General features: G+C 39.4%; 1 pseudogene; it reads left to right on the plus strand.

Moving 5' to 3' along the window:
• The window catches only part of LOC107670438 (protein sidekick-2-like), a 143,277-nt pseudogene that overhangs the window by 130,509 nt on the left and 1,652 nt on the right, over positions 1 to 11,116 (plus strand).

Genomic DNA, 11,116 nt, shown 5'->3' on the forward strand with positions numbered 1-11,116 from the left:
TGCCGTGCCTGCCTGCGATGAGGAGACTGTGAATAAAAAAAAAGGAATATTAGTCGAATTTAAAATAAAAATTCGCATTCAAATGAAAAAAAAAAACAGTATATTTGAATTTTAGGTGTGCGTCAGGGAGCCTTATCAGCGGCGCACGAGATGCGGTGAGGTTGTTGCATTTTAATGTTTTTGTTAGACTATCCAGTAGAACCCACAAGATGCGCTGCTGCTGCATTTTCCATTCAAAATATTAGAGAAATATAGAAGCTCAATTCAGAGAAGATTGGTTAGGTCAAAACTGAAACCAAGCCATTCACACAGAATGCATATTCGGCACATTTTTGAGACGCACAACTATGACTGTTGCACTCGCGTCTCACACGAGAGATGAAACGAAAGCCATGTAAAGTTAAAAGAGGTTAAACTTTTGGAAAACATCGTTAGTCTATATCCAGTTGAAACCACAAGATGTGCCAATGCTGCATTTCTCATTCAAAATATTAGAGGACTATAGAAGCTCAATGCGGAGAAGATATTGGTTAGGTTAAAACCGAAACCAAGCCATTCACACAGAACGCAAATTCAGCACATTTTTTAGACGGACAAATATGACTGCTGCACTCGCGTCTCACACAAGAGATGTATAGGCCCGTCATACTTTTTTAAACTTATAAACGTCTGAAATTTGCTCTCCAAATGTGTTCAAGATGAGGCTTCTTTTAGCATTTAATGAATGGCATTCCTCTGTGACATTCCCTCCCTTTGCCCTGTTATTGAGTAAGGCATGGTTAAAAAATTGCCATGTGTGGTGCATTGGCCAAATTCCACTGTAATTGGGATCAGAGGAGGAATTGCTGTGGTCCCATAATAGCTCCAGAGTGGTCAAGCCTTTGGGGGAAAACAGATGTGATGGGCCGCTGTTTACCTATGGTCGTATCTCAGAATTTGGAGGATCCGCCTCAAAGGCAAAGGCCCAACTTTCTCTATTAGTTCAATCCCTAGAGCATGACCTTGTGCACTGTTCACACGAATGGGAGTTTCACTGTAAAACCCTAAAAGCAATACCTGTGCTTGCAAAGTAACAAACAAATAGTTTGAAAATGTCATTTCAGCTTAGGTTTTAGTGTTTGCCTTTGCTTCCACACAAATTAAAGCATAGAATTAAATGCATCGTTATAGGCCATGGTCAGAAGTATATGTATATACTAAATGAAAGAGAACACGTACAAAGATATTTTAATATTTAATATTTGTATTAAGCTATGCATATATACATGATGCTATTTTGTTCATTATTGTTTATGCAATTTAAGAAATCATATTTGATTTGTACATATTAGTTTAGACGTTATGTACTTTTTTATAGACAGCCGTTATTTTCATTGAATTGAATAAACCGTTTAATGAGGTGCATTATTTTGCTCATTGCGCCCTCCTGTGGCCTCAGGAGACAGGCCAAATGTTTCATTAATACTCATTTAATCTGCATATAAAATATAAGAAAGGAGAGTCAATAATTATCGATACCGAACGATATGAAACATTATATCGTGATAATTTTTTTAGTTATATCGCCTAGCCCTAATTGTAATATATTTTAAAATGAACTTCATTTGAAATAGAATTGTAACATTATAAATGTCTTTACTGACACTTTTGATCAATTTAATGCATCCTTGATAAATAAAAGTATTGATTGCTTTTTTTTTTAAATCTTACTGACCTGACACTTTTGAACAGTAGTGTGTGTTGATATAACTCAATAATATCAATACAGTGCTACAGTGCAGTGTAATAATGAGTGTTTGTATATGTCATTGTTAGTGTTTCACTCTAGCATGGTATCTAGAGTTTGAGTGTTTCCTCTACAGACTCCTCTCCTCACAATTCAGGTGTCAGTAAGGTTGTCACTGTGGATGTAAAGGGCAGCACGCCCTTGTGGATGAAAATCAAGGATCTGGCAGATGGAGTGACCTACAACTTCCGCATCCGTGCTAAAACCCTTACTTATGGACCAGAGATCGAGGCCAACATCACCACTGGCCCTGGAGAAGGTCTTGTTGCCTCACATTTAGCACCATATTTACCATTTTGTAATATCAATAAATCCGAAGCTGAAGTATGTAATTTCTGCACCACTAGCATCTTATTGCCCTATTTTGTGACACAGGTGCTCCAGGGCCCCCGGGTGAGCCGTTTATCTCTCGTTACGGCACAGCCCTCACTCTCCACTGGTCCAGCGGTGACCCAGGCCGGGCTCCCATCACACGCTATGTTATAGAAGCAAGGCCATCTGGTAAGTTAAAAGGAAAACAGCAGAAAATGTTCAGAAACGCAGCTTTAAAGGTTGTTACAGAAGGGATAATGGCATTCTTGCCATCAACAGATGAAGGACTGTGGGATATTCTAATCAAAGACATCCCTAAAGAGGTGACATCGTACACTCTTAACCTGGATACCCTCAGAGAAGGGGTCACCTATGACTTCCGTGTCATTGCGGTGAATGACTATGGCTACGGTTCTCCAAGTGCACCTTCTCCTTCAATATCAGGTCAGTAAACCTGCACACCAGAAAGCCTAAATGGTTTTTGTGTTACGTTGTGTAAACCCATTTTTCTGCTTCTTTTCTCTTTTACCAGCCCAAAAGGTCTCCCCCTTTTATGAGGAATGGTGGTTTCTGGTGGTTATTGCTCTCGTGGGCCTCATTTTCATCCTTCTGCTCATCTTCATCCTCATCATACGGGGGCAGAGCAAAAAATACACCAAGAAAACAGACTCAGGTGGGTTGATGAGCCAAAAACACTGTAAATAGATCCATAATATCTCTCAATTACTCTAATTGCCCTGTCTTTCTCTGCTAACTGACGTGACTAAATTGAAATGGACTCAAATTTAGCTCCATTTTCCCATCACTAGTGGGTATTGCAATGGTGCTCTGGGAAAAGGTGATTTTCCACTTGAGAGAAGCTCAAAGAATCAATAGCAGCATATGTTTGCTTCAGTTGGTTGTAGTCATTACTATCAACATGATTGCTGACTCATTTTGCTGCCTCAGAGGGAGGCATTTTCTGCCTCACGTAAAATTACATCACTTATCATTTCATGTCTTCTCTCAGCTTAGGAAAGAAGGTGACAATCAAGTCATTTCTCACTATTCTTGAGTAGTTTCACACAAAACTCTGTGGTTTTTGCCACTTATGAAATGGACCACAAACCCTTAAGGCCACAACACACCAAACCAACATAAAAGAATTAGGGGTGATGAAAGTCGGCTGTGTTGTAGGCTCACATTGCGTGCATCTGGGCCAGAAAGTTGAGCTTGATCACACGAGAAAGACTGCAGCCAACCAGCATGTACAGCCCTGCATCAATAACTCTCCATACCAGCAGGTGGCAGTAGTCTGTATTAATCATTCAGAAAGGGAAACCAAAACTAGGACTTCACTTTCTAGATGGCCATGTCATTATGAAAATGTTTGCATATTAGAATGCATAAGTAACATGAAGACCTAAAATTAAAGAGCTCTCTGTGTGCGTCACTTCTGCTTTCATCACATCACTTTTCTTCTTGTGCACTGGTTTGAACAGCCAATCAGATTTGTCTTTCTCACCAACTTTCTCACTGACGCCTATTCAACTTAAAAAATCCACCAATGGGGTACCACTAGTGCCAACAATGTGGAACACACTGCAAAAACTGAGTTGACAGGCACTAAAGAATGGACCAACATTGGCTGGCGACCGACCATCAGCTTGGTGTGTCACAGCCTTTAAAAAAGAGCAAATATCACATAGCCAGCTATTTGACTGACTCAGCCTTTTGTTTCCAGTTGGATTGGTTAAAAATGTATTTATTGCAAAACGCCGCGTAAAGCCAACCAGTTACATTAGAGCTTGCCAGATTGAGAAAGTGCTTTCTAGTTTTGTGTCCAATATGGACTGTGGGCTCCATGCATGTTGCAACTTTCTGCTTAGAGGTCTGGGGAGGTAAGGTTGCGGGCTGATCTGTGTGTTCATTCAAGTTTTCATTCAAGTTTATTTGTACAGCGCTTTTCACGATACAAATCATTGCAAAGCAAATTTACAGCAAATTAAGTTTTGGGATTGTAATCCAAGAGATTCTGTGTACTGTCTTTTGGTCCAATAAGTAATATCTCTGTCTTAGCCGAATTTAATAGGAGAAAATTATTGGTCATCCAATCTTTTACATTTTTAATGTGTGTGTGGGAGGGATTCTCACATGTCTGCTTCTGAGCTTGTTCAGCGTTTAGTGCTGTGCTAGGGCCAGGGTCAGTAAACAGGGTTGTGGATGTGTGAGTAGCACAAAGGAAGTGTTTGTGTAGGACACAAAGGGCTTCTCTCAAGATACGCCCCACGCGCCTGACCCTGTTTGGTCCTGATGTATTGGTGCCGGTTTGTTTTACTGAAGTCCAGTGAGGCCAGAAGTTCTGCAAGGTGGGAGATCACACTGTCCATTTAGGCGAGGAGGTCATTGAACTCCTCACCTCCCTGGAATCACACTTCAGTTCGACTCTTTGAGATCAGAGGTCTTTTGACTTTAGAAGATGCATGTTGAATGACCTAGTGAGATTTGACTTGCTTCGCTGCCATGGTTATGTACACAACAAGGCCAAACCCAGAGCCTTACAACTAGAGATTAGTGGTTCAAGATCTGGGCTGGTAGGCCTAGTGAGAGATGAATTTGCATGAAAATATGTACTTCTATTTATTTGGATGAATATATAATTGGTTGGATGGACGGATAAAGTTTACTTTGTAATTTGATGCATTTATGAATGAAACTGGATATTTGGATGGATGGATAGATGGATGGATGGATAGATATGGATAGGTAGATCCTCATAGGTTGTCCTCTTATCTCTGTCCATAGGTGCCCATTCAAATTGCACATCTCTGCCCCTCTCCCATGGAGAGATGGTACAGCTGGATGAAGGACGCTTCCCTGCCCTGGAGCTCAACAACCGTCGACTCTCGGTCAAAAATTCCTTCTGTCGTAAGAACGGAATCTATACCCGGTTAGTATATGTGCATGAATCACAATTTCCATTCATAAGAAACATATACAGTGATATCACTTCACAGAGAGCGTATAACAGGCTTGATCAGTATAGTGGAATAGTTTGCTCTGCTAATATAATGTTTTTTTCTGGAATTTTCTTTGAGGTAAACACTGTCAGTATGCTGTTCAGGACATTGTTTGCACAATGGGTTTAATTCCCAAATGGCTGCAAACAAAGAGCTAGAGAGGAATGTATTCTGTCCACACATAAAGTCATGTCATCAACATAGATGTTGATTTAAATTCTACTTCAGGCATCCTTTAAATGGATTGAGTTGGCATGGATTTTAATGACAGTCGCTCTTTTCAAATCCCCAACTGCAATCTGTCAGCTGAAAGAACACACCAGACTGTGAAAGTTGGACCACTCAGACACCCCTCCTTTGTGTCTTATTGACATTCAAAAGTGCATTCTGTGGAAATTGACCATTTATGTAAGCTGCTTCAACAAAGCATTTTTCTTCACATTCTCTTGCGCTTAGACCATATTTATGATAGACATACCGTCTCCCCTGTAGATTAAGGACTAAAAGAAAGATCTTCAAGACAGTGACATGTGCTCTAGAAAGGTGCTATAGGAATAAAGTACCTACGTACGTACGTACTTATTTTTTCACTGTCAGCACATTTAGCCAAATGTCTTTGAAGTTCTTATTTTCTTGTGATATCTACAATAAAGTGACTGATTGATCATGACAGTACATTTTGTCAGTGTATCATCTGATACGGATCATAACACTTATGTCCTAACCAGATACAACATGTTTTCACACTGCACAGTGCAAGCCAATCAGAGCATTTGATGTGTAGTGTGCAACTTTGTGGACCAAGATGTTGGGCAATGAGATTTTTTGGTGGGTGGAGCTACCCAGTGTGATGCTGCAAAAATGAAATGACCACCAGATGGTTATTGCACTGGAAAATGCTTGAGCGACTACTTTTGCTATTGTTACCACTTTGGGCAAATGTGACCAGGTGACCAGGTGACCAGGTCTTGCATATTTTCACTATCCTTAGTGAACCATTGTTTGAAAACTCAAAAAAAAAAAAAAAAAATCCAATGTAACATGTAAAAATAAAATGGTTTAATACATTTATCTCATTCCTTTGAAGGAGTTCAGGCCTTAATTGGGGAGGTCAGACCTCCCCCAAACCCCACTGTAGTTTACAACCTGCTTCAGGACTTCTACAGACACTTTTTTGGATTTTTTTTATTTGGACATATTTGCATAAACGGTGTGCAATAATAGTCTATGGCGTTCTCATTATTCTAATGAACTGAAGGATTTTGCAGGCAACTTAACTCGATTGGATGAAGGGATGGGTCTACTTCGAGCTTCCTCTGGTGGTAATTGTAGAAGCCGCTCTGGGCCCATTATACTGGAATGTGCTGGGGGGTTTGTGCTGGTTCTCTGCCCAGATGCAGAGGCCCAGAACGGAGATCAAAGAGCCTGGGCAGTGAAGGACTTCCACTTTGGATGCAGTCCTGCTAATGAGCTCCCATCAAGATGAAGCCACTGGAAATATATTTGATGAAGGTAGGAAAGGGTTTGGTTTGGGACGGAAGAGATAGAGGCGAGAGATGAGGGTGGATAAGAAGAATGGATGATCTCAGCGCTCGTGAATAATTGAAGCGCCTTTCTGGTTGCTGAAGGGTGTTGGGGGCGGTTTGATGTGGCTCCGCCTCTCTGTTTCAACCTTCCTCAAACCTCAGCCTCCTCTGAATTTTAAACAGATACAATGTCATAACCCTCCCTTCCCCCTAGTGCTCTTGCTTTATTCCCAGGGGCCCGATTTTTGTTGGGACAGCCCCTCCACCACCAAGGCTTTCCATTAGTATAAAGCTAGCACATGGTCCTCTTGTTCATTTTCAGGTTGAACAAAGCATCCTCGTTTCGCCATTGATTCTGTTGGCTGGTATATGCCATGTTTTTTTATTAACTCTCTTGCATATTAGATATTCCTTTACTCATTAGCTTCCCGCATGGTTCTTTAAAGCCTCTTCCCCATGTGTTTTATTTCAGCTTGATTTATAAGCCAACTGAAGTAATGTACTGAAGCAGGGCAGCTTAGCAGCCTCAGTTCAAAAGCTAACGTCTCCAGTGACCTTGGCTTTGAGCATATCAAGTCATGATATTGAGCATATCAGACCTCATTATGGCAAATCAAGTAAACCCATCCTGCCATACGGCAATCCTTCTGCCTTCCTTTTTAACAAACAAGTGAACTGGTTCAAAGAAGTACAGTCCAACCCCCTGTAGCCCCTGAAATTGGGGGATGATTCGCTGTCCCTTTCCCTTCAGAAGGCTTGTCATCCGTCGTTTCTCCTGGACTCTGCAGAATGCTCTATGAGTGTATTCATCCAATCAGATCAAAATCAGCTTTGAGAATTGATCCATGAGGATGTGGCATCATTGGGTCTTTATGAGTTCCTTGTGACGTCTTTTAAACCCCTGTATAGTCAAGTTCACACTAAACGGATTATTTACTGTCTGTATCAAAGAAAAGCTCCATGGAAGTATCATTAAAGTGGTCCATGTGATTTGTGCGTTAAATTCCAAATCTTTTGAAACCATGCTGTTATTTGTTGTGAGGAACAGGATGAAATCACTTGACTTTGGAGTGTTGCGACCGGTATTGACGATAACTGTGATATGATCTAATATAAATCTATTTTGATCTAATATATTTAAATCTAATATCTTGACAGCCCTAATTTGATGGACACATTTTTTTAATTTTGGGTGAACTAACTATTTAACTTCAGAGACTTCTTTGTCACTTACAAATCACAAAACAGCATTTGTTGATAATGAATGATTAGTAAAGTGTTTCTCTGTGTGTTTTCCTCTAGATCTCCACCACGACCCAGTCCCGGCAGCCTGCACTATTCTGATGAAGATGTCAGCATCAAATACAATGACTTGGTCCCAGCCGAGAGCAGCACGGGGTATTAGCCATTGGCAGGAAGTGCCGATGGACAGCTTTGTGCGCGTTTTCACAGTTATGGTTACAACTCTCTGCCTCCCTACAATCAAATTATTCAGTGTGATTGAAGCCTTCAGAAGTGTCTGACTCACAGGTGATTCACCCCAACAAGGTCAATGATTTTCTTAAATTTTATTTTGTTGTCTGATATTATCTGGCCCTGTGTACTTAAACTGTTCTTGAACTTATTGTCCATGATTCATCAGTGCATGTTATTGCAAATGAAAAAATGTTTATCTTCGTAATCTTTAATCAAAACCTAATAATTTGCTCTGCCTCTGAAACGACTTTCTGTTTTTGGCTGACAACACAAATCCCTCGTACTTGTCAGCCCTTCCCCACAACCACCTGCCTCTATTCTGGTATAAAATTCCCACTATTCTCAGTTCAATCAATTGCTAAAGGATCTGTCTCAGTGAATATCCCATTTCATTCGCTTGGCTGCATATATTATTTATGCTTCACATTTCTTTTGTCAGTAGGTTTGTGGATGTTATTTAACATTTTAAATGAAGTGTTTAACACGCAAAACACTAAAGACCACCCCCCACAGGAAAGAAAAACCACAAAATAACTCTTTTTAACATCTGAATTGTTTATCTTAGACAGCAATGAGATCAAATGGAGAGCAAATGTAGATGTTTGCTTAAGTCTTCTACCTCTCAAGCTTCTCCTGAGGAAAAAAAAAACACTATTAATCTTACCTGACTCCCCTTGAGATCATTCCTGTTACTGTACATAAACTATTGTCTTATAATATTTCTTACTAATATTTCTTTAAAAGAAATATTTAAGACCAAGTTGAAACTTAAAAGCTGAGAACTCCATTAAGTCTCTTAAAAGAGCTATGAAAAGGAGAAAATGTTCCTTTGGGCCTCCAAAATGCCCTTTTACACTGAAATATTATTTCTGCAAATACATTAAATTAATGATGATAAGAATGAACTTTCTTTTACAAACCAATGCAGCTTATCTCATTCCAGGCCACTGGTCTCATTTCTATGCATTGCACCGGAAAGGAAGGGAAAAATGGTTTAAATGAATTCTCATGATTGAAATTTCCCTGTCATAACAAATAGTGTTACTTTTTATGCAACAGGAAGTATGATGTAGGATACTAGAATCTCTTTTCTTCATTTTTGCAGTATCTGACTCAATAACTATGAAACTAGTATCATGGGAATTTGTGAATCTTTTGGCCCAAGCTGTGAGAAAGTAGGGGGCATTCCTCTTGTTTGAGCATTTGTCTTTCCTCCCACAAACCCACTGGGAGCTTTTTGCCTGTTTGTCAGGTACCTATACTGTCATAACACTACTCCTTCAAAGAAACCTACCCACCATGCCACACATTAGCATAATGTCACAGTAAACAAGCGATATGAGTCTTAATTTAGACCTTTTTAGAATCATTTGTCATCATTAAACATCCTGATTTTTGTTTTGTCATCTATGAGGCTCTGTAAATAATGTTTTTGCCCTTTCAGGAGGTGCTTATGTTTTCATATAAGATCAGTGCTCCTCCGAGTTTTGGGTGAGTCTGTAGTTTGTGTTTAGTAGTCTAGTAGAGCAGTGCTTATAGGAATCTTTAGAGTAGTCTGAACCCTCACTCATATCACTCACCTTCTAATTAAAAAAAATAGTTCTTCCGTAAATTATATTTAATGATTCTTTACTCACCAAATATCATTCCAAACCTGTATGCTCTTATTTTTTGTAGCTCTTATAAGGAGAACATTTGAAAAGTCTTCATGCAACTCTTCCATAGATAACAACAGTCCATAGTGAGCATCAAGTTCCAAAAAGAATGAAAAACATCCTTCAAAAAGTCAAAAAAAAACAAGTATTCTATTGTTTCATATAAAAATAACAGCATACAACTTTTTAATGAGGGTAAGTAAAGGTTTTGAGGTAAAATATTCAATTTAAAAGGAATATAATATACAGTGTTGGGGAAAGTTACTTTTAAAAGTAATGCATTACAATATTGCGTTACTCCCTAAAAAAAGTAAAAAGTAATCTGATTATGTAACTCGCATTACTTGTAATGAGTTACCCCCAACACTGATAATATAAAAGTAATTTTGTCCTTTTTTTTAAATGATTATATTCGTTTTTTCTTCATAATGCCAATCAAATGTCTGTAAGATTTTTAAACATTTTTAAAAAAATCTCTTATGCTTACCAATTATTTGATCAAAAATACAGTAAAACCTGAAAGTATTGAAAATATATTGAAATTTAAAATAACAGTTTCCTGTGTGAATATATTTTTAAAATTTATTTTTTTCTGTGATGTTAAAACCTGAATTTTCAGCATCATTACTCCAGTCTTCAGTGTCACATGATCCTTCAGAAATAATTCTAATCTGCTGATTTGCTGTTCAAGAAACATTTCTTATTATTATCAATGATGAAAAGTTGCTGCTTAATATTTTTGTGGAAACATGATACATTTTTCAGAAATTTCTGATGAATAGAAAGTGGAAAAAAAAAAAACTTTGAAATCTTTCAGAATGTAAAAGTCTTTTGATCAATTTAATGCTTCCTTGCTGAATAAAATATTATTTTAAATAAATCTTTTAGCAGAGGTTTTTATCCAAATTGAAAATTGCTACAATGCACATTTCCAAAATGGGCAAGAGAAATACAAGCTTTTACAGAAAGTGAAGGTGTAACAGACATTTTTTTCCTCATTCAATTGCAGGGCAGTGATAGCGAATATGAGTTGGATCCGAACCGGCAAAAGACCCACTCCTTTGTCAACCACTACATCAGTGACCCCACCTACTATAATTCCTGGCGCCGGCAACAGAAGGGTGTCTCTCGGCCTCCGGCGTACGGCTACGCCCAGCCCGACACGGTGGCGGAACAAGAGTCCCGACCCCACCCGCCCCCGCTGCCACCGTTACCACCTCTGCTGCCCCACAGCAATCCATCCCCGCAGCCCCAGGGCCAGGGCATCCTGTTCAGGCCCAAGGGCAGCCGGACTCCCACCCCGTCACTGCTGACCTCTGACAACCACAGCCAGCACACCCTGTACAGGCCCCCTAGCAGCCT

This window comes from Sinocyclocheilus anshuiensis, unplaced genomic scaffold, assembly GCF_001515605.1.
Source record: "Sinocyclocheilus anshuiensis isolate Anshui unplaced genomic scaffold, SAMN03320099.WGS_v1.1 scaffold476, whole genome shotgun sequence".
Lineage (NCBI taxonomy): Eukaryota > Metazoa > Chordata > Actinopteri > Cypriniformes > Cyprinidae > Sinocyclocheilus > Sinocyclocheilus anshuiensis.